The sequence below is a fragment of the Hemiscyllium ocellatum genome, chromosome 11, assembly GCF_020745735.1.
Source record: "Hemiscyllium ocellatum isolate sHemOce1 chromosome 11, sHemOce1.pat.X.cur, whole genome shotgun sequence".
Lineage (NCBI taxonomy): Eukaryota > Metazoa > Chordata > Chondrichthyes > Orectolobiformes > Hemiscylliidae > Hemiscyllium > Hemiscyllium ocellatum.
In genome coordinates this window covers 54028966-54050796 of record NC_083411.1, presented here as the reverse complement: position 1 = coordinate 54050796, position 21831 = coordinate 54028966, and the positions used below count along the sequence as shown (strand labels likewise).

Genomic DNA, 21831 nt, shown 5'->3' with positions numbered 1-21831 from the left:
CAATATTTACAATATACATATCTATGCTATACCTTTATTATAGATTGCAGTGGTTCACCACCACATCACTAAGGGCATTTGGGATAAACAATGAACATTGGCATAGACAGTGGTGCCCACATCCCTTGATCAGTTTGTTCAGACTTTTATGATAGACCTCTGGTTAGAAATTAACCTTGTGGGTCAGAGGTTGGGGCATTACCACTGTCAAAAGCCATGTGATAAGCTTTCATTAATGGATCAGAAAATGAATATTAATCCTGATAATTAATTACTTCTGATTCCCTAACTCCAGTACGATCACTTTCCAGGCTTCAAAACTTGTGAATTGTGTTTTATAATAAAAAAAGTTTGAGAGTAACTTCCTGGACCCATGCACAGGGTCACAGACAGGAATGTGAGTCCTCAATGCAGATATATGGAAATTAAAAGGTATTATTTAAATCATGAATTTCTTGTTTTCCAAGACTCACACCTTCCCTTAAGAGGCAAAATGCAGCAAGAATATGTACATAGTCGGCTGACTAGAAGAGCACCTCCCAATGTATTGAATAAGGGCAAACAGTGTTGTAAGTCATTGGCTATTGGTATTTAAAATTGACACCAGTTGCAGGTCATACATTGGTTTCCTTGACTCAGAGGGAAACAACTTAAACATTTTTGAAATAAAATAAGATCATAAGGCTATAAGAGATAGGAAGATCATTATGCCTTTCAACCTATCAAGTCTATTCCACCATTCAATCATAGCTGATATGTTTCTCAACACCATTCTCCTGCCATCTCCCCATAACCTATGATCCCCTGACTAATCAAGAACCTATCTTTCTGTCTTAAATATATTCAATGACTTGGCCTCCATTGTCTTCTGCAGAAATGAGTCCCACAGATTCACCCTTCATCTCAGCTCTGAGGCTTCGTACCATCACGCTAAGACTGTGTCTCGGGTCCTATCAGACTCTATATAGGCCTTTCATTTTTTTCACAAGTTTCAATAAGATCCCTCTCATCCTTCTGAATCCCATCAAGTAGAAACCTGAAGTCCCTAACTGCTCCTCCTATGACAAGCCATTCATCCCCATGATCATTCTTGTAAGCCTCCTCCTCCTCCAATGCCAGCACATCCTTCCTTAGATACAGAGCCCAAAACTGCTTGCAATTTGCCAAAAGTAATCTGAACAGATCCTTTACGATCACAACAGTATATCCCTGCTCTTGCATTTTAAGCCTTTTAGAATAAATTCTAAAATTGCATTTGCCTTCCCAGCACCCAACTGAACCTGCATATTCACATCAAGAAAATCCTGAACTAGGACTCTGAAATTCCTTTGTGCTTCTGATATCCGAAGACTTGCTCCATTTAGAAAATATTCTGCGCTCTACTTTTCCAACCAAAGTGCATAATTCCACACTTGCCACAGTGTTCCATCTGCCACTTCTTCATCTACTCTCCAAGTCTTTCTGCAGCCTCCCTACCTCCTCAACATTATCTGTCCCTCCACCTATCTCTGTTTAACACACATGTTGTTCTGAAACTTGTTGCTACTCTCACTCCCATTTGTAAAACCAATGACGTTTGAAATCTGCGTCCTGGTCCTGATCTTCAAATTTCCTTTCAGGCTCAAAATCTAGCATCCAATCTCATGACCCCTAATCCTAAAGGTCAAGGAGTGAGTGTAAATCATTCATTGTGTTACTGATGACATTGAATGAAGATTTTGAGGGAGATGAGCCTGAGATGAAAACAAAGAGAAAAACTGAACTCTGTACCAGACAGTAGTAATGTAGGTACTGATAATAAAAGGTTGAAACTACCTTAGCTTCCCTACAACTACAATTCAGGTAGAGTAAAGCAGCTGAGAATGACCAACAGTGACAATACTAAAGGAGAGATGATTTTCTTTGAAGCATCTCTCTTCCCTGTAAGCAATTATTATTGACAATCTTTCACTTCAGTGACTCAGTGACATGATCCTTGGAGCTGGATCCTGTTCAAGTCTCTCTGCTGTACAATCACAATGAAGTTGGTTATCGAAAACATTGGCTACTTTTCTTATGACAGATCAACAGAATAAAATATGAACAGTCACGGAATGTCCCCAGTCAAAGTGAACACTGTACCTTTGGGAGTCCTGCTGCATGTTTCATCTGCTCCCCACCAACTGAAGCAGTCTGCCCATGGTAGGGGTGATTGGAAGGAAGCAAACAGGTAGTACAGACTGTAACCAATAATGCAGGCATAGGAAATGTTGACAATTATGATCAGAAGGACCATGGTGACTCCAACACCTTAAAATTGAACAAAGGAAAAAGAGCTTAGAAACAATACTGTTTATTTGAAATAAAATTGTTCTCTTGAATTCAATTGCAATGTATTTCCAACTAGAATATGTTTAATGTAATTTGAGAGAGAAAGAGGGAGACAGTGTTTTGAAATAAGGCAGCCATGGTTGACTGATGTTGCTTCTCTCCAGTCTGAACTTATAAAGTTGAAAATAAGCCATCAACTTTATTTTCCCTGTTCTTGAATATAAGCACAGGTCATCCTCAGAGTTCAGAAATTATGATAAAGTTACAGACAATTAGGTTCAGAATCTAAACAAGAATTGGACAAGAGAATATTATTCTGTTGTTACAACTATCCCTCTAGTATTGTCATTGTCTTAGTGGGTGTTAGATTTGGTCAGCATTTCCAACAACGTTCAGCTAAAATTGTTGAGTGGATGATCCACCTTGGCCTCATCCGACGGTCGCCAGCATCACAGATGCCAGTCTTCAGCCAAATCAATTCACTCCACTTGGTGTCAAGAAACAGTTAGAGTCACTGCATAGTGCAAGGGATTTGGGCCCTGACAGCGTTATAGCAACAGTACTGAAGAGTTGTGCTCCAGAATTCATCGCCAAGCTCTTACAGTACAGTAAGAACACTGGCATATACCTGACAACATGAAACATTGACCATGTTCTGGACACAAAAGCCAATTACTGCCCTAACAGTCCACTCTCTCAATCATCGGAAACAACCTGCTCAGTGACACCCAGCTTGTGTTCCTCCAGGGTCACTCAGTGCCTGGCCTTGGTTTAAACAAAACAGCTGGATTCCAGAGGTATGGTGGAAGTGACAGTCCTTGAAATCAAGGCCGCGTTTGCCCGTGTGTGGCATCAAGGAGCCTGAGCAAACTGAAATCAATTAGTGTCAAGGGACAAACTCTTCACTTGTTCGAGTCATGCCTGGAACACTGAAAGATGGATATGGATGCCGGAGGCCAGTCATCTCAGCTCTAGGACATCTCTGCAAGAGTTCATCAGGCAAAGTCTTAGAGAGAATTGTAATGGATAGGATTTGTGAACGTCTAGATAGGAATAATGTGATCAAGGATAGTGAGCATGGTTTTGTGAAGGGCAGGTCGTGCCTCACAAACCATATTGAATTCTTTGAGAAGGTGACTAAGGAGGTGGATGAGGGTAAAGCGGTAGATGTGGTGTATATGGATTTGATAAGGTTCCCCATGGTAGGCTATTGCAAAAATATACTCAGGTATGGCATTGAGGGTGAGTTGGAGGTTTGGATTAGGAATTGGCTGGCTGGAAGAAGACAGAGGGTAGTAGTTGATGGTAAAGGTTCATCTTGGAGTGCAGTTACTAGCGGTGTTCCGCAAGGATCTGTTTTGGGACCATTGCTGTTTGTCATTTTTATAAATGACCTGGAGGAAGGGCTAGAAGGCTGGGTGAGCAAGTTTGCGGATGATACAAAAGTTGGTGGAGTTGTTGATAGTGAAGGAGGATGTGGCAGATTACAGCGGGATATAGATAAGCTGTAGAGCTGGACAGAAAGGTGGCAAATGGAGTTCAATGTAGGTAAGTGTGAAGTGATTCACTTTGGTAAGAGTAACAAGAAGATGGAGTACTGGGCTAATAGTCGGATACTTGGTAGTGTGGATGAGCAGAGGGATCTTGGTGTCCATGTACACAGATCTCTGAAAGTTGCCACCCAGGTAAATAGTGCTGTGAAAAAGGCATATGGCGTACTGGCTTTTATTGGTAGAGGAATTGAGTTCCGGATTCCTGAGGTGATGTTGCAGTTGTATAAGACTCTGGTGCGGCTGCATCTGGAGTATTGTGTGCAGTTTTGGTAGCCATACTATAGGAAGGATGTGGAGGCACTGGAACAGGTGCAGAGGTGGTTTACCAGGATGTTGCCTGGTATGGTAGGAAGATCGTATGAGGAAAGGCTGAGGCACTTGGGGCTGGTTTCGTTGGAGAAGAGAAGGTTTGGGGTGACTTGATAGAGGTGTACAAGATGATTAGGGGTTTAGATAGGGTTGACCACGAGAACCTTTTTCCAAGTATGGAGTCAGCTATTACGAGGGGGCATAGCTTTAAATTAAGGGGAGGTTGGTATAGGACAGATATTAGGGGTAGATTCTTTACTCAGCGAGTCGTGAGTTCATGGAATGCCCTGCCAGTAGCAGTGGTGGACTCTCCCTCTTTATGGGCATTTAAACAGGCATTGGATAGACATATGGAGGATAGTGGGCTAGTGTAGGTTAGGTGGGCTTGGATCGGCGCAACATCGAGGGCCAAAGGGCCTGTACTGCGCTGTATTGTTCTACGTTCTAGGTTAGTGTCTGAGGTCCAACCATGATCTTCCCTCCACCGTAAGGTCAGAAGTAGGGATGTTCACAATGATTGCACATTGTTCAGCAATATTCGCAACTCCTCAGATACTGAAGTAGTCCTGAACAATATCCAGGCTTGGGCTGACAAGTGGCAAGTAAGACTCCTACCACCCAAATGCCAGGCAATGACCATTTCCAACAAGAGACAATCTAACCACTGCTCCATGATATTCAATGGTGTTACCATCAATGAATACCCCCACAATCAATATCCTTCTTGTCACCATTAACCAGAAACTCAACTGGACTTACTATACAAACACAATGGTGACAAGAGCTAGTCAGAGGCTAGGAATACTGCAGGAGTAACTCACCTCCTGTCTCCCCAAGCTTGTTATCATCTACAAGGCATAAGTCAGGAGTTTAATCGAATATTCCTCACTTGCCTGCTCCAAGAGCATGCCAGACGTTTTGACACCCTCCAGGACAAAGCTGCTTACTTGGTTGGCAAAACATCTACAAGCATCCATTCCCGTCACACCGATACGCAATTTCAACAGTTTGTGCTACCTACAAGATGCACTGCAGAAATTTACCAAGGCTCCTTTGAAAGCACCTTCCAAACCCATGACCACTTCCATCTAGAAAGACAAGGGCAGAAAATACAGGGGAATACCACTACCTGCAAAAATCCCCTCTAAAACGATCACCATGCTGACTTGGAAATATACCATTGATCCTTCACAGTCACTGGGTCAAAATCCTGGAATTCCTTTCCAAAGGACATTGTAGGGAAACCTACAGTGCATAGACTGCAGAGGTTCTGGAAGGCAGCTCATCACTACTTCTCATGAGTAACTAGCGATAGGCAATAAATGCTGGCCCAGCCAGAGAAAACAAGTTCCTTGAACGAATAAGAAAAAAGCTCATTGAAGAACAATCTTAGCAGGACTTATACATTTAGTGGTAAGGTCTTGGGGTCTGTTGCTGAACAAAGAGACCTGAACAAAGAGTGCAGGTTCATAGCTCCTTGAAAGTGGAGTCACAGGTAGATAGGATAGTGAAGAAGGCTTTTGGTATGCTTTCCTTTATCAGTCAGAGTATTGAGTACAGAAGCTGGGAGGTCGTGCTGTGGCTGTACAGGACATTTGTTAGGCCACTGTTGGAATATTGTGTGCAATTCTGGTCTCCTTCCTATTGGAAAGATATTGTGAAACTTGAAAGGGTTCAGAAGAGGTTTACAAGGATGTTGCCAGGGTTGGAGGATTTGAGCTATGGGGAGAGGCTGTACAGACTGGGGCTGTTTTCCCTGGAGCGTCGGAGGCTGAGGGGTGACTTTATAGAGGTTTACAAAATTATGTGAGGCATGGATAGGATAAATAGACAAGGTTTTTTCCCTGGGGTGTGGGAGTCCAGAACTAGAGGGCATAGGTTTAGAGTGAACGGGGAAAGATATAAAAGAGACCTAATAGGCAACTTTTTCTTACAGAGGGTGGTACATGTATGAAATGAGCTGCCAGAGGAAGTAGTGGAGGCTGGTACAATTGCAACATTTTAAAGGTATTTGGATGGGTATATGAAAGGAAGAGTTTGGAGGGATATGGGCCAAGTGCTGGCAGGTGGGGCTAGATTGGGTTGGGATATCTGGTCTGCATGGAAGGGTTGGACCAAAGGGTCTGTTTGCAGGCTGTACATCTGTATGATTATATAACTTGGCACCATTGATAAGTACCAGAGTTGGTTTTAGCTCCTCCCTCGTTTCCTCAATGTCTATTTCATTTGAGGGTTTAATCCCACACCTGATGTCCAAGTGAGCATTCTTCAACCTAAAAACTAACCACTGAAACATTGAACTCCATCAACTATTAACTCACTGGGTCCAGACTTGACCCAAAGTGTAGTATGCAGTTTGGTATTTTTTTTATCAAGGATTGGGAATCAGTGACAGGATCCTTCGTTTGTGTTTTCCAACTTAACCTGAGGGCATAGGTTCAGCTCCAGAGTTCTCACTGCAGCTCATAACTAGCTGCATTGCTAACCCATATCTTGTGATTTAGCTTTAATTTATTCAAAGTAGAACAGCAACTGCTGGTGTGAGTTTATCTTCAGCAGGATGTTTTACCAGATGTGACAATGCTTATGTGATCCCCAATAACATAAGAAACTGAGTGTGAATATCATGGGTTTGAAGAGACTGTTAAACATTTGTTACAATTAACTATTGCAAACAAGTGGTACCCTCCTGAGGCAAAATAGCATCTGGGCTGATATTTTACAACAGAATAAGGATAACTTTTCCAAAACAGATATACATGGTTGTGCAGAGGCACATGGAATTAATTTGACAATTATGCACACAGGTAAGACAGAGTTTAAAGATTAATGTTTCAAAATTCAATATAATGTTTTGAAAGTTTGACAATTTTTCCTGACTTGGTGCATGTATGTCCACCTGGAAAGGTACTCATTGATCTCTGTTGCACTTGTTTGACAACTTGGTTAGTTGCTGCTGGTTGCTATTAATCAACCCTACCACACAACATCATCAGAGGGTTCAACTCTCAATCTCTTCATGCATGATTGGTCTGTCATAAATTGTTCAGAGCTGGCTTCTGTTCCTTTATCATGTAATATCATGAGCTGCAATACATTTCTGTGACCTGGGCTGGTTGCATATTTTCGAAACCTTTGCTGGTATCCAAAGATTTGTATTTCTAACTCTCACTCTCTGCCCAGTGAGCAATTTTGGAGTTTCTTACTTGGGACACCAAATAACCTAAAAATACCACCATTGTGTCAGTGACACTTGTACTCATTTTGCTGCTAATTCACCAAAAAAATGGGTGATTTAGAGAAGTAATCTGTCACAAGGAAGTAATCTCCCCATACAATATGAACAGCTCTGTTGTTACTTTGCTGAAGAATTGGATGAAATATCATCTGGATATAGAGTCTCCCACTGTTTATATATTGCATTCGTGAGTCATTGAATATCCCGATTCATCCCTGGATTGTTATGCCAATCATTTTGAACTTTCAATACTCATGCGTTCCTGTGGTAGCATGGGCATGATTTGAAACTGCGCCCAGTGACAACAATTCACATTATCCAAAGTATAACATGTCAGCCTTGAGAGTACATTTAATTTCATAGTTTAGGTGATCATGGTGCAGATCAAGATGAATATCTTTGTATTTTGGATAAGCAGTTCTGTGAATCATATGCAATCATCTTGGCTACCTGGCTTAATTACTACTTCAAATTTATAACTTTGCCAATTCTTGACTAATTCAATTGCACCATATGTGACTTGTTCTGCATTGGTGGGTGTGGTTTGAATGTCATGATTTGAGACTGCACTTAGATCTGTACATACTGGTAACCATGTATCTGTTAGACTAAATATTTCGGGAAGCCAGTGAGAGTTTGCGCATTGACACTCATTAGCAATACATACAATTGTTGATCTGCTGTCTCCACTGAGAGATGGTTTCTCATAGGCTGTACCATGGAACATTACTTGCTCAGGTGCATGTCATTGAGGCCATATAGTGGTTACATGGTAACACTAACTCCGGTGTTGATTTTAGCTTTTATCTTGTATCACACTGCCTTCTCAGGACACATGATATTAAAGAGCTCCTGATTGCTTTCTACTCCCAACACAGAGTGTGAGATTAACATCATGTAAAGCCTGCTCATTTTCTAAAATTTGCCTTTCATTTGGTTGACTGTGAACCTCATCAATGTGGTTGCCTTGGTGCACCTTGGTAACAGTTTCCTTGTTGCTGATGATTTGTTATTACTCTATACTGTCATGTTGGTCGCTTGTGGTTTATTGTAAGGGCCTGACTTGGCTTTTGGAAACAGATTTCCTGCACATAGCCATGTCCCTTGATGCTACAGATATCAAAAAATAGAGCATGGACTTTGGAGAGGTGCAACAAACCACTGCTACTGGAGCTTTTGTTGGGTTTCTGTGCTTTACTGACCATTGCAATAGTATTGGTAGCACCTAAAGCATGTAATTGTTGCTGGCCTGCCACGACATCTTCATAGATCTGTCTATCCTCAAGTAATATGTCAAGACTGTGGCCCTTCTTATTGCACAAATGTTTCTTCCAACTGACCTTAATTCATGTGAATGTGATAATTAACTCATTAATATTCTCTGGCCGTTCCTCTTCAGTAAAGTCACACTCATGCCCTTTGCTTTGGCATCCTCCAACAAACTGGTGAATAGTCTCTTGAGGATTCTTGTCTATTTGAAATGATGTGGAGTCTGTTCATCCTGAAGTGAATTCTTATCTTGATCTGCTCTTCAAGATCTTTCCAAATCATATCCAGAATTTTCTGATCCACCCAGAAAAACTGTGCATGTTAATAATGTGAAGCTCCTCCTTGTCAAGTCATAAAATCCCTACGGAGTGGAAGCAGGCCATTCAGCTCATCGAGTCTGCATGACTCTCTGAACAGCATCCCACCCAGAACCAATCTCCTACCCTATCCCTGCAACCCTCCATTTCCTCTCGCTAATCCACCTAACCTACACATCCCTGGACGCTATCAGCAATTTAGCACAGCCAATCCACCAAACATGCACATCTTTGGACCATGAGAGGAAACCCAAGCACTTGGTGGGACCCATCTGAAATGGGCATAATGTGTAAACTCCACAAAGACAGTTGCCTGAGGGTCAATTCAAACCCGGATCCCTGGCAATATAAGGCCACTGTGCCTCCCTGAGGTCTGACAAGATTTTTAAGAGTTCTTTTCATGGGCTCACCTAGACCTTGATCTGCAAAATAGAACTGCATGAAGTTTTGGAACAGTAAAATCAGTGAAGGTGTTGCTGGATGCCAAATCCATACCAGTTTTGTTGCTATCCATGACTTGGCCTTTACAAAAACACCAGCTTTTGCTGTGTGTCTCTGATATTTTTGTCTCTCCAAATTATACTGCTCTTTCCTTAAGAACAAAGACGTTTGTAATTGTCATTATGTATTAACTGCCATCAACCGAGCTTTCTAGGATTCAAGTTTTCTGTAATGCACTGGCCTTCGTCATAGCTCAAGGGCGTTCTTTAGCATTTTAATTTGTTTTTATTACCAAGGAAATCTTAGAAATGCATTTTATCTTGAAAGAGTTTGCATCCTAATGAAAAGTAGAAATATGTTCCATTGTTCTCGTGCTTAATGCTCCATCTATAGATGTGTACAACTGTCTGTACTCTGAAAAACTGATGCTGTTTAAGGATAACAAACTTCTCCCTATTCCAAACTGTCTGCTTCCAAAGTCATGCTGGTCATCAATTTGTTTTCTAAATCTGTACGTCTACGATGTCTTTAATAGATAGTAACTGCTGTTGCTATGGTGTGAGTTTGCCTCCACCAGGGTGTTTTACCTGATGGGGCACTGCTTTTGTTATCTCCCACAATGTCAGAAACTGGGCATGATATTGTGATATTGGGCAACCCAACACTCATTCATTACATTGCTCAAGCATACACATTTCTGAGCTAGTAGTTTGCTATTAGTTTACAATAGTTGGGCATGTTACTAGTCAAGTTTCCTGGAGATGGTGGTGTAGTGGAGGAGTCACTGGCTTGGTAGTCAAGAAGCGCAGGTTAATGCTCAAGGGTCATGGGTTCAAACCTCACCACAGCGGCTTGATACAATTTACAAGGGCAGCACAGTGGCTCAGTGGCTCGCTCTGCAGCCTCACAGCGCTAGGGACCTGAGTTTGATTCCGGCCTCGGACGACTGTCTGTGTGGAGTTTGCATAGTCTCCCTGTGTCTGAGTGGGTTTCCTCTAGGTGCTCTGGTTTCCTCCCACAAAACAAAGATGGGTTGGCCATGCTAAATTGTCTGTTGTGTTAGTCAGAGGGAAATGGATCTGGGTTACTCTTTAGAGGGTCAGTGTGGACTTGGTGGGCCCAAGGGCCTATTTCTGCACTGTAGGGAATCTAATCTAATCATTCTTTAAATGATCTAAGGAAAAATTGACTCTTAAAAAGCAATGAGATTTGGAGTCAACCATCCAGGTGAACTGAACACAATCACAATCACGCGCATTTAATGAATAAGAAACTAAACTAACATCAGTGTTAATCACTGACATATCTTGGTGTAACATAGCAAAGTTTTCAAAGAGAATGACAGCAAGGCTCAGATACACTCTCATTTAATCACTCAATTATAATTAGTTTATTAATATGAATTAAACATTAAAATGCATTGAAATTGTTGCTGAGTTTTAATTATTCAATAATCTCTAACCTTGTAATATTGGTACAGATTTCCACAGGCCCGAGGCTGGCAAACTGTCCAAAGGAAGATTCCAAGAAAAATATTGGTATCCCAACAAGACCCAGCATGATTGAGTAGGGAATAAGAAATACACCTGGAAAATAGAATAAAAAGGTGAAACAGGGTCCATGGATGTGAATTCCCAACATACTCTGCAGTTTCAAGTGGATGGTAACAGCAACTTTATACTAACAGAGAAACAGGCCTAATCTTTAGAATCTCTCCTCATAACCAAACCCCTAAAATCCAGGTTATCATTCTTGTAAAACCATGTTGTACTCCCTCCAAGGCCAATATATCCTCCCTTAGATGTAGTGCCCAGATCTTCCCACAGTACTTCAATTGTGGTCGAACCAGGGTTTTGTATATCTGCAGCATACTGTCTACATCCTTGTATTCATGTCCTCGAGGTGTAAAAGCCAGATTCCATGAGCTTTCTTCATTATTTACTGTACCTGTTTGTGGTACTTTAAAGGTCCATGCACCTGAAGCCCCAAGTCTCTTTTGGCATCCATTGTGTTTAACTTGATGCCATCTAGGAAGTATCCAGATCGATACTATATCGGTCAAAATGGATAACCACACACTTGCTTACATTGAACTTCATCTGCTATATTTTTGCCCAATTACTGAGTCTATCAAGAACCCTCTGCAATTTTATGCTGTTGACTACATTGTCTACAATGCCCCCTAACTTTGTGTTATCAGTATATTTGGATATATGACTTTCTATGTTATTATCCTAGTTGTCAATAAAAAATATGAATAATTGAGACCCTAACACAGATCCTTACGGGGACACCACTGGTCCTATCCTGCAAATTTCAGGACCTACTCATTATCCTTATTTTCTGTCATCTGCCACTCAACCAATTTCTGAACTATATAAGTAATTTGCCCTCAATTCCATCAGCCTCTACCTTAGTTAATAAGCTCTTATGTGCAATTTATCACATGCCATCTGAAGTCCATACAAACAACAACCATAGACATTCCCCTGTCCACTATCTTAGTCATGGCTTCAAAAAATTAAATGAGGTTTGTCAGGCATGACCTACTGTCCCTGATTAACTGAAGAAATTTGAAGTGCTCAGTTATTTTATCCTTAATTAGAGACACCAACCAGTGCCCCAGTACAGATGTTAGGCTAACTGATCTATAAATCCCTGATTTTCCTCTTTCGCCCCTGTTCTAAAGTGGAATAATGTCTGCAATTCTTCAGTCCAGTGGGACAACTCCTGTATTGAGGGAACATTGAAAGATTAGTAAGAGTAAGGTTAATTAGTAAAAGCAGAGGAGTAATCCCAGGATTGCTATTGGTGCCATTGTCTAGTGAAGCTAGGAGCGGAGAGTGTGTGCAGCTAAACACGTGGCTGCAGAGCTGGTATAGGAGGGAGGGCTTCAGGTATGTGGATCTTCTGCGGAAGGTGGGACCTGTACAGGTTGCACCTGATCCTGAGGGGCATCAATATCCTGGGCAGAAGGTTTGCTAGATATCTTCGGGAGGGTTTAAGCTAGTTTGGCAGAGGGATGGGAACTGGAACTATAGATCAAAGGATGTGAATGCTGGTGAACAGGCAGATACAGCATGCAGAGAGACTGTGAGGAAGGATAGGCAGTTGATAGGGCAAAGCTGCAGTTAGTGTGATGGGTCTATTTTAATGCAAGAAGTGTCAAGAATAAGGATGATGAACTTAGAGCATGGAGCTACAATGGAGCATGGAGTTTCTTGAAGCTACAATGTTGTGGCTATTACGGAGGCTTTGATATCACAGGGGCAGGAATGGTTGCTGAATGTTCCGGGATTTAAATGTTCCAATAGGAACAGAGATGGAGGTAAAATAGATGGGGGGGGTGGCATTGCTAATAAGGGACAGTATAATAGTTGTAGAAAGGGAGATTGTCGGGGATGATTTGTCCACTGAGCCATTACAAGTGGAAGTCAGAAACAGGAAAGGAGCAGTCACTTTATTGGGAGTTTTTTATAGATACCCAATAGCAACAAAGGCATGGAGGAGCCGATTGTGAGGCAGATTTTGACAAGGTACATACGTAACAGGTTTGTGTCGGGTGACTTCAACTTCCCTAATATTGACTGGAACCTCCTCAGCGCAAATAGTTTGGATGCAGCAGATTTTGTCAGGTGTGTCCAAGAAGGATTCCTGATTAAATATTTAGCTAGGCCAACCAAAGGGGAGGCCATTTGGATTTGGTGCTTGGTAATAAACCAAGCCAAGTGACAAATCTCTTGGTGGGACAACATTTCTGTTATAGTGATCACAACTCCCTGACCTTTACTATAGTCATGGAGAGGGATAGGAGCAGATGGTATGAGAAAGCATTTAGTTGGGGAAGGGGGAAATTACAATGCTATTAGGCAGGAACCGTGAATCATAAACTGGGAGTAGATATTCTCAGGGAAATGTACAACAGAAATGTTGAGGTTGTTTACGGAGAACTTACAGCAAGTGCGGGTAGGGCCAATCAGGGATAGTGATGGGAACTTGTGCCTGGAGTTGGCATTTGGGGAGGTCGTTAATGAATCTGTTGTATGAGTATTCACTAGGGAGAGGGACCTTATTGTTTGTGAGGACAGCGTGAAACAGACTGATATGCTCAAACAGGTTGATGTTAAGAAGGAGGATATGCTGCAAATTTTGAAAAGCATGAGGATAGATAAGTCGCCTGAACCAGACGGGATATACCTAACTTTGCTGCAGGAAGCGAGGGAAGAGATTGCTGTGCCTAAAGTGTTATGACACAGCGGTGAACCCCTCTCTTCATTAAACCAAACACCCAGAGAAGCTCACCTCACCTCATATTTCCAATATTTCAAGAAAATAACATCAATTCATTCTTTAACTCGAAAAGGGAACATCAAGCAACAAATATTCACAACACTAAGGCTCCTTTTCTCTTAACTGATTAATAACTGCCTCTAATGCTATAATATACTGTTCCAATAAAATATTTATTAAAATTACATCAAATCAATTTCAAAAGCTTTCAGTGGCTGTCTTTGGTGTCTTTCTTCTTCCGGCTGAAGACCTCACTGGATCATCTTCTTTCTTTTTACTGTTAAGATGTTTCGTATGAAAGGTACTTTTGATACAGAGTATTTCAATGTCTTGGGTCTCTCTCTCTCTCGATTGCAGTTGCTCTATCTGATTTTGAAAATGGCTGCCTTTTTATATTCCCCCAACATTGGATCATCAGTTTGATGTTGGTAAAACAATAAATTCAAACTGGATTGGGTTTTAGTATCCTGAGGCATAATTTAAACTGTTTGTTTAAATAGGATTTGTTGCCAAAACAGCAAACAATTCAGGTTTCCATTTCACAGCCAAATGTTATATATTTTCAATTTTCCAGTACACTCTGAGACTGCTAGTTAAATCATATGATAGATGCTTCTAAGCTCTCAGTGCAGAACAGCATTCACTCTTTCTTAAAGGTACAGGACATTACAACAAAAGTAATGATCTTCGCACGCTCACTGGCTACTGGAGTAGTACCAGATGATTGGAGGGTGGCAAATGTCATTCCCTTGTTCAAAAAAGGGCAAATGGATAACCCTGGGAATTACAGACCAGTCAGTCTTACATCACTTGGTATTTGGATGATAGTAAAATGTAGGGTATGTAGGTTAGTTTGATCTTAGAATAGGATAAAAGATCCGCGCAACATAGAGGGCTGAAGAGCCTGTACTGTTCTATGTTCTATCTGTGTATGACTATGAGTGTGAGGAGTTAGAAAGGGAATAAATTTATATGTTGATATTTGCCAGTTGTTCATCTGGGGTTGGAATACATTATCTCCTTATCTATTAATTTATTTATCAATCATAGATAGCAGTAGACAATCTTAAAGAATCACTGATTGATGATAAATTCAACCTTTACATTATAATATCAGTGTTTGGCACTTGTGCCTGGGAGATGATGTACAGGCTTTGTGGAGTTAGGGGTGAGTTACTTGCTGCAATATTCCTAAACTCTGACTTGCTCTTGTAACCAGAGTATGAGTCTAGTTCAGTTTCTGGTCAATGGTAACCCCAGGCTGTTGACAATGGGAGATTCAGTAATGGTCATGATAATGAATTTCACAAAATAATGGCTGGACTCTCTCTTGTTGGAGGGGGTCATTTCTGCCAATTGTGTGACATGAATGTGCTTGCCACTTGTTATCCCAAATCTGCATTTGAAATTGGGCTGCTTCAGTATCTAAGCAATTGTGAATGGTGTTGAGGATTTGCAACCATGCACTTTCCTGGGGACCAGAGAAGTGTTTGATCCTTGACACTCATTGATTCCAGTTTTGCTAGGGCTCCTGGATATCACACTCAGTCAACTGTGGCCTTGATGTCCACCGCTGTCACTATCTGGAGTAGAGTGGTGCTGGAAAAGCACAGCAGTTCAGGCAGCATCAGAGGAGCAGTAAAATCGACGTTTTGGGTAAAAGCCCTTCATCAGGCAGACAGCTGTATTCCTAATGAAGGGCGTTTGCCCGAAACGTCGATTTTACTGCTTCGCGGATGCTGCCTGAACTGCTGTGCTTTTCCAGCACCACTCTACTCCAGAATCTGGTTTCCAGCATTTGCAGCCATTGTTTTTACCCAGGGCTGTCACTATCACCTCCTCTCTGGAATTCAGCTCTTTTGTCCATGTTAGAACCAAGGCTGTAATGAGGTCAGGAGCTGAGTGGTCCTGGTGGAATCCAAACTGGGCATCACCAAGCAGGTTATTGCTGAGCAGGTGCTGCTGGATAGCATTGTTGACGACACATCCCATCACTTCACTGATCATTGACAGTAGACTGATGGGGTGTAATGGGCCAGGTTGGATTTGTCCAGCTTTTTTTTGTATGCAGAGCATATCTGAGCAATTTTCACAATGATGAGTGGATGCTGATGTTGTAACTAAACTTGAAGAGCTTGGCTAGGGGTGCAGCAAGTTCTGGAGCACAGACGTTCAGTACTATTGCCGGAATGATGTCAAGGCCCATAGGTTTTGCAGTATCCAGTGCATTGAACTGTATTTTGTTATCTCATGGAGTGAATCAAATTGGTTGAAGGCTGGCATCTGTAATGTTGGGGACAAGTAGAGAACATTGAGATGGATCATCCACTGAGCACTTCAGCCTTACCTTTTGCACTGATGTGTTGGGCTCTTTTATCATTGAGGATGGGGACATTTGTGGAGCCTCTTCATCCAGTGAGTTGTTTAAATGTCTATCACCATTCATGATTGCATGTGGCAGGACAGCAGAGTCTGGTTCAGACTGATTGGTTGCTTAGCTCTATCACATGCTGCTTATTGTGTTTGGCATGTTTAGTAGCTTCACTAGCTTGACACCTCATGTTTAGGTATGTCTAGTGCTGTTCCTGACTCCCCAACTTCACTGTCCATTGAACCAGGCTGATCCCCGGCTTGATGGTAATGCTTGAGTGGGAGAGATGCTGGGCCATGAGTTTGCAGATTGTGCTGAAGTATGCTTCTGTTGCTGATGATGGCCCACAGCGCCTGAAGTCTTAGTTGCTAAATCTGCTTGAAGTCTGTCCCATTTAGCTCAGTGATAGTGCAATTCAACAGGATGGATGGTATTCTGAATGTGAAGGTGGAACTTCATCTCCACAAGGTCTGTGCAGTGTCACTCATACCAATTCAGCCAGCAGATTGGTGACGATGAAGTCAAGTAAGTTTTTCCCTCCTATTGGTTCCCTCGTCACCTACCACAAACCCAGTGTAGCAGCATTGAATTTCATCAGCTATTCCCTGGACCACTCTCCCAAACTGTCTAGATCCTTCTGCAGCCTCCCCACCTCCTCAGTACTACCTGCCTGTCCACCTAACTTCGTATCATCAGCGAACTTCACCAGAATTCACCCTGTCCCTTCATCCAGATCATTAATATATAAAATGAACAGCTGTGGCCCCAACACTGAACCCTGCAGGACCCCGCTTGTCACCAGCTGTGAAAAAGAACCTTTTATCCCAACTCTCTGCCTTCTGTCAGACAGTCAATCCCCAACTTATGCCAGTAGCTTACCTTGAACACCAGTGGCCCTCACCTTACTCTGCAGCCTCCTGTGAGGCACCTTATCAAAGGCCTTTTGGAAGTGTACATAGATGACATCCACTGGGTTTCCCTGGTCTAACCTACTTGTTACCTCTTCAAAGAATTCTAACAGGTTTGTCAGGCATGATCTTCCCTTACTAAATCCATGCTGACTTGTTCTAATCTGACCCTGCACTTCCAAGAATTTAGACATTCCGTCCTTAACGATGGATTCTAGAATTTTTACCTACAACCAAGGGTAGGCTCATCGGCCTATAATTTTCCATCTTCTGTCTTGATCCTTTCTTGAACAAGGGGTTACAATAGCAATTTTCCAATCATCTGGAACTTTCCCGACTCCAATGATGTTTGAAAGATCACATTCAGTGCCTCCGCTATTTCTACAACTCAATCCTCAGTCGATTGGCGAGGATGAAGTCAAGTACGTTCATCACTCCTGTTGGATTCCTCACCACCTACCACAGACCCAGTGTAGCAGTGAAGTTCTTTAGGACATAACCACCTTGATCAGTAGTGCTACTGCTGAGCCAGTCTTGATGGTCAATGTTGAAATCCCCCACCTAAAGGACATGTTGTGCCCTTGCCACCCTCAATGCTTCCTCCAAGTTTGTTCAGCATTGAGGAGTACTGATTCATCAGCTGAGGGAGGATGGTATGAGATAATCAGCAGGACCTTTTTGCCCCCTTTTTAACCTGAAGCCATGAGACTTCAAGGGTCTGGCGTCAATTTTGCAGACTCCCAGGGCAACTCCCTCCTGACTGTTCACTAGCTAGATAGGATGTCAGCTGGGCAGGAGGTCAGATTGACAGTAGAGACCAGCGGTCAATTCTGTCGAGGATGTGGAGTCACAGACAGACAGGACAGGGAAGAAGGCTTTTGGCATACTGTCTTTCATCAGTCAGGGCACTGAGTATAAATGCTGGGAAGTTATGTTGCACTTGTACAGGTTGTTGGTGAGGCCACATTTGGAGTGTTATGCTCAGTTTTGGTCTCCTTGCTAGAGGAAGGATGTTGTTAAACTGGGAAGAGTTCAGAAGAAATTTACAGGGATGGTGCCAGGATGCAATGGTCTGAGTTATAGGGAAAGGTTGAACAACCTAAGACTTTTTTCTTTAGAGCTTAAGAGATTGAGGAAGTTTGTTATAGAAATGTATAATATCATGATAGGCATGGATAGGTTTAAGGTTAGAGGGGAAAGAATAAAAGGGACCCTGAGGGGGACGTTTTGACGCAGAGGGTGGAATGCATCTGGAATGAGCTGCCAGCAGAAGGTTGATTACATTAACAACATCAAAAGGTATTCAGACAAGTACATAGATAGGAAAAGTTTAGAAGGAAATGGCTAAGTGCAGCGAAATGGGGTTAGCATGGATGGACAGTTTGGTAGGCATGGACCAATTTGGACCAAAGGGCTTGTCTCCATGCTGTAGGACTCTATGACTCTATGTTAATGTTGGGTTGGGTTGGGTCACATTTGACTGATGCAAGGAGTTGCTAGGTAGATGTCAACTCAGATCTGATGGATGTGGGGGTTTGGAGCTGGTCTGCACATGGCAGGTGTGTTAGATTTAATAATCTAACTTTCCTGATTAATTATTTTATTAAATTTCCGATGTAAATAGAGACTTTTGGAGTGTTCCAAGAATCGGAGAATTGTCTAGTGGAAAATCCAGTTTCCTGGGCAATACCTTCAGAGTGTGCAAGAATGGAGATTCCAAGGAATATTCATGGTGACTCATCGTCGACACCAAATAATGACTGGCCTGTGTAAAATCCTTGACTTTATATCATTATTAGATTACTTACAGTGTGGAAACAGGCCCTTCGGCGCAACAAGTCCACACCGACCCATACCCCTTTGCCTAACACTACGGGGAAACCCACGCAGACACGAGGAGAACATGCAAACTCCACACAGTCAGTCGCCTGAGGTGGGAATTGAACCCAGATCTCTGGTGCTGTGAGACAGCAGTGCTAACCACTGTGCCACCTGCTGGTTTCTCTGATAGCATGATATCCAGACTCAGTCTCTTATGTTATGGTGGATAATATTTAAGCATTGCTGCATACATACATTATTGGAGGCAAACTAAGATCGAAATGAAGATAAGTAATAACTGTAATCCAGGAGATAATGAAGTTCATCGATGACTCACTGTGAGATTGTAAAGTAGGTACAACAACTTTGTTTTAGCTAGCACCTTATCAATGGGTATTCCTGATAAACTGACCAAAATTACGTGTTCAATATTGCAATCCATCATGATGTCCGTGTATTTCTGCTGTAAGTAAAGTCTAATAGTGACGTGAATACTCTCTGCAGTACTTTTCTTTTACTTACTGTGTGTTTTTACATTGGTTTTAGGAGGTTTTTTATCGAGATGCTTTGAGGGATATTGAGGTCTCTCTTGTTCAGTGTTTACTACGGTTATGTGTACCTCTTGATTATCTGGAATATTTGATCAATTGCACACTCCTGTTCCAAGAGGTGCTGGTTAATAAAAATGTTTGCTTTATTTATCAGCAGAAGAAGCCAATGTTTGAGGAAGGCTTTTGCTGAATGCTGATGCATAACACAATATAGTTTCTGAAGAAATCAACTGGTAATAGTGTCATCAATAAATTTCATAGAAATTCCCAGTGTTGGAAATATATGCACAGAGCTCAAGACCTTCAAAAACTGACAAAAACAAGTTTTGTGCTGGCAGAGGAGTAAAAACGAGAAGCAGGTGTTGGGATCGAACTGTGAACAGAGACTGGGTATTCCGGAGGCAACTACAAAGAAATGACTATCTCGTGGGAAACATTGCACCTGAGACAATTAACCCAAAACCAAACAAATCCAGCCCCAAGACAGCTTTCATACCTCTGGCCACCCAGCCCATAGAAGATCCGACTCATGGAGACAGTGTGGAGCCAAGAGGGTTACTATAACAACCACCCCACATCCAACAGCAATCAAAACCGTTAAAATCTTGTGTAAAATTTGGAAATCTAATCAAGCCAGTCAAGGCCAAAAAGAAAACCTCGACAAGACCTCGAGATTAGCCTGACGATTTGGAAGCCCCACAACTGGTATAACTGCAGGCCCTGATCTCACATCGCCAGAGCAGCTGAACCAAAAAACAGGAATATGGAGAATGTGTTTTGTAAGACCGACAGCAGACCTCAATGACCATCAAGGCTGATCATGCTAAAAGGAACTAAGACCGTCAAAATGTGAAGCATCAACTATTCTGACCATCTCTGTAAGTCCTCAGGCCCAACTGAGGCGAAAACTGAACTCAACAAACCAGCAGAAATAAAAAAAACCCCAAGTACTCAACAGGTAGATCCAAGTACTCACGTGCCTAACCCGGCATCAGTGGACTCAACGCAGACTGAGCAGTTGCCTATCTAGAAGTCCCCTACCACATTCAGAGTACAGCAAGCCAGAGCAACTGTACCAGGCCAATTTCAAAACTTCATTCAAAGTGGTGAGCATAATCCCAAGACCCCAGAGTAGTAACTTAGTCAGTAGTGTGAGGTGGATGGAATGAGTGTATTATGGTATTAAATAATAGTGTATTTTAAATAATACTGCATTTTAAATAATAGTGATTTGTTGTGTTATCTTGTCTTGGATTAAGTTACCTTTTTGTGTGTTGTTGATTTACCTGTTTCCTGTATTGTTGTGTTACTTCTTCTGTACAACAATAAACAGAGATTGTTTTACCCTGAAACATCCATCTGCTGCCTTTTCATTACATGCCAATAAATAAAAGGTCCAGTGTCTAGAAGCAGGGGTTGGAAGCAATTTGAACCACTGAGAAGTCAGAACTGAAAAGCAAACCTCTATACATCTTAGCTGTAAGTGTCAGATGCCAGCAATCTTCTCTGTCTCTCAATATCTGATGTCAAACAATGTTTATCTGGACAAGTAAACACCAATCATTCGATATCGTAGCCATCACAGCTGCTGGATCTAACTTCATGTGATGCTTTCTTCATTTCAACAGTAAGGAACTCAAGGAATTGATTCCACTAGCATGCTACAAAGACTGATTGAAACTTTATTCTTTTGTGTTTTCTATCCTTGTTTTAATCTTAACATCTGTCGATATTGCTGACAAGGACTTTATTATCTTAACTCCAAAGGAATCTTCCATAAAACTTGTAATGAATCAACCTATGCCTACTTAAACTGAAAATGTGGTCTACTCTGACTTGAACTAGACAAATGAAAAAGGGGCTACATGAGTTTAATTAATCTACTGTTTATTGAAAATGCTGGGTACAATCTTGGTCTTAATGACATTCTGTTGTGTTTTTAGAATTATTTCAGTTATAGGAATTTAGCAATTTAAAGTATTTAAAGGTATAAAAGTACAATGCTTTTTAGTCCTGATGAGAACTGGGCCACAGATTCAAACTACAACCTGTAATGAGACAATCTGATTTGCTCAAAAGTCACTTGAATTAATTTCAACCACCACTTTGCACTTTAGTATTTAACTGTGCCATGTCCAGACTGTAACATTTCTAACCCCTGCACTATTGTTAGGATGTCAGAAAACACACAAGACCAGGCTATAGTCCAGCAGGTTTATTTGAAATCAGAAGCTTCTGGGGTTCTGCTGCTTCATCAGGTGAAGGTTAAACCTGTTGGATCATAACCTGGAGTTGTTGCATTCTGACTTTGCCTCCTCCAGTCAAACACCGGCACCTCCACATCAATTGTTACGATGGGAAGCACTGACAAGAGCAATATCCAAGCCAACAGTCCTTAAAGATCATTGAAATGCTCCCTCTGGATTTCTACCCCCTTAATTCAAATTCCAGGC

General features: G+C 41.8%; 1 pseudogene; it reads right to left on the bottom strand.

The window, feature by feature from the left end:
• LOC132819999 (sodium- and chloride-dependent neutral and basic amino acid transporter B(0+)-like) overlaps positions 1-21831 on the bottom strand; it is a 129019-nt pseudogene that overhangs the window by 34382 nt on the left and 72806 nt on the right.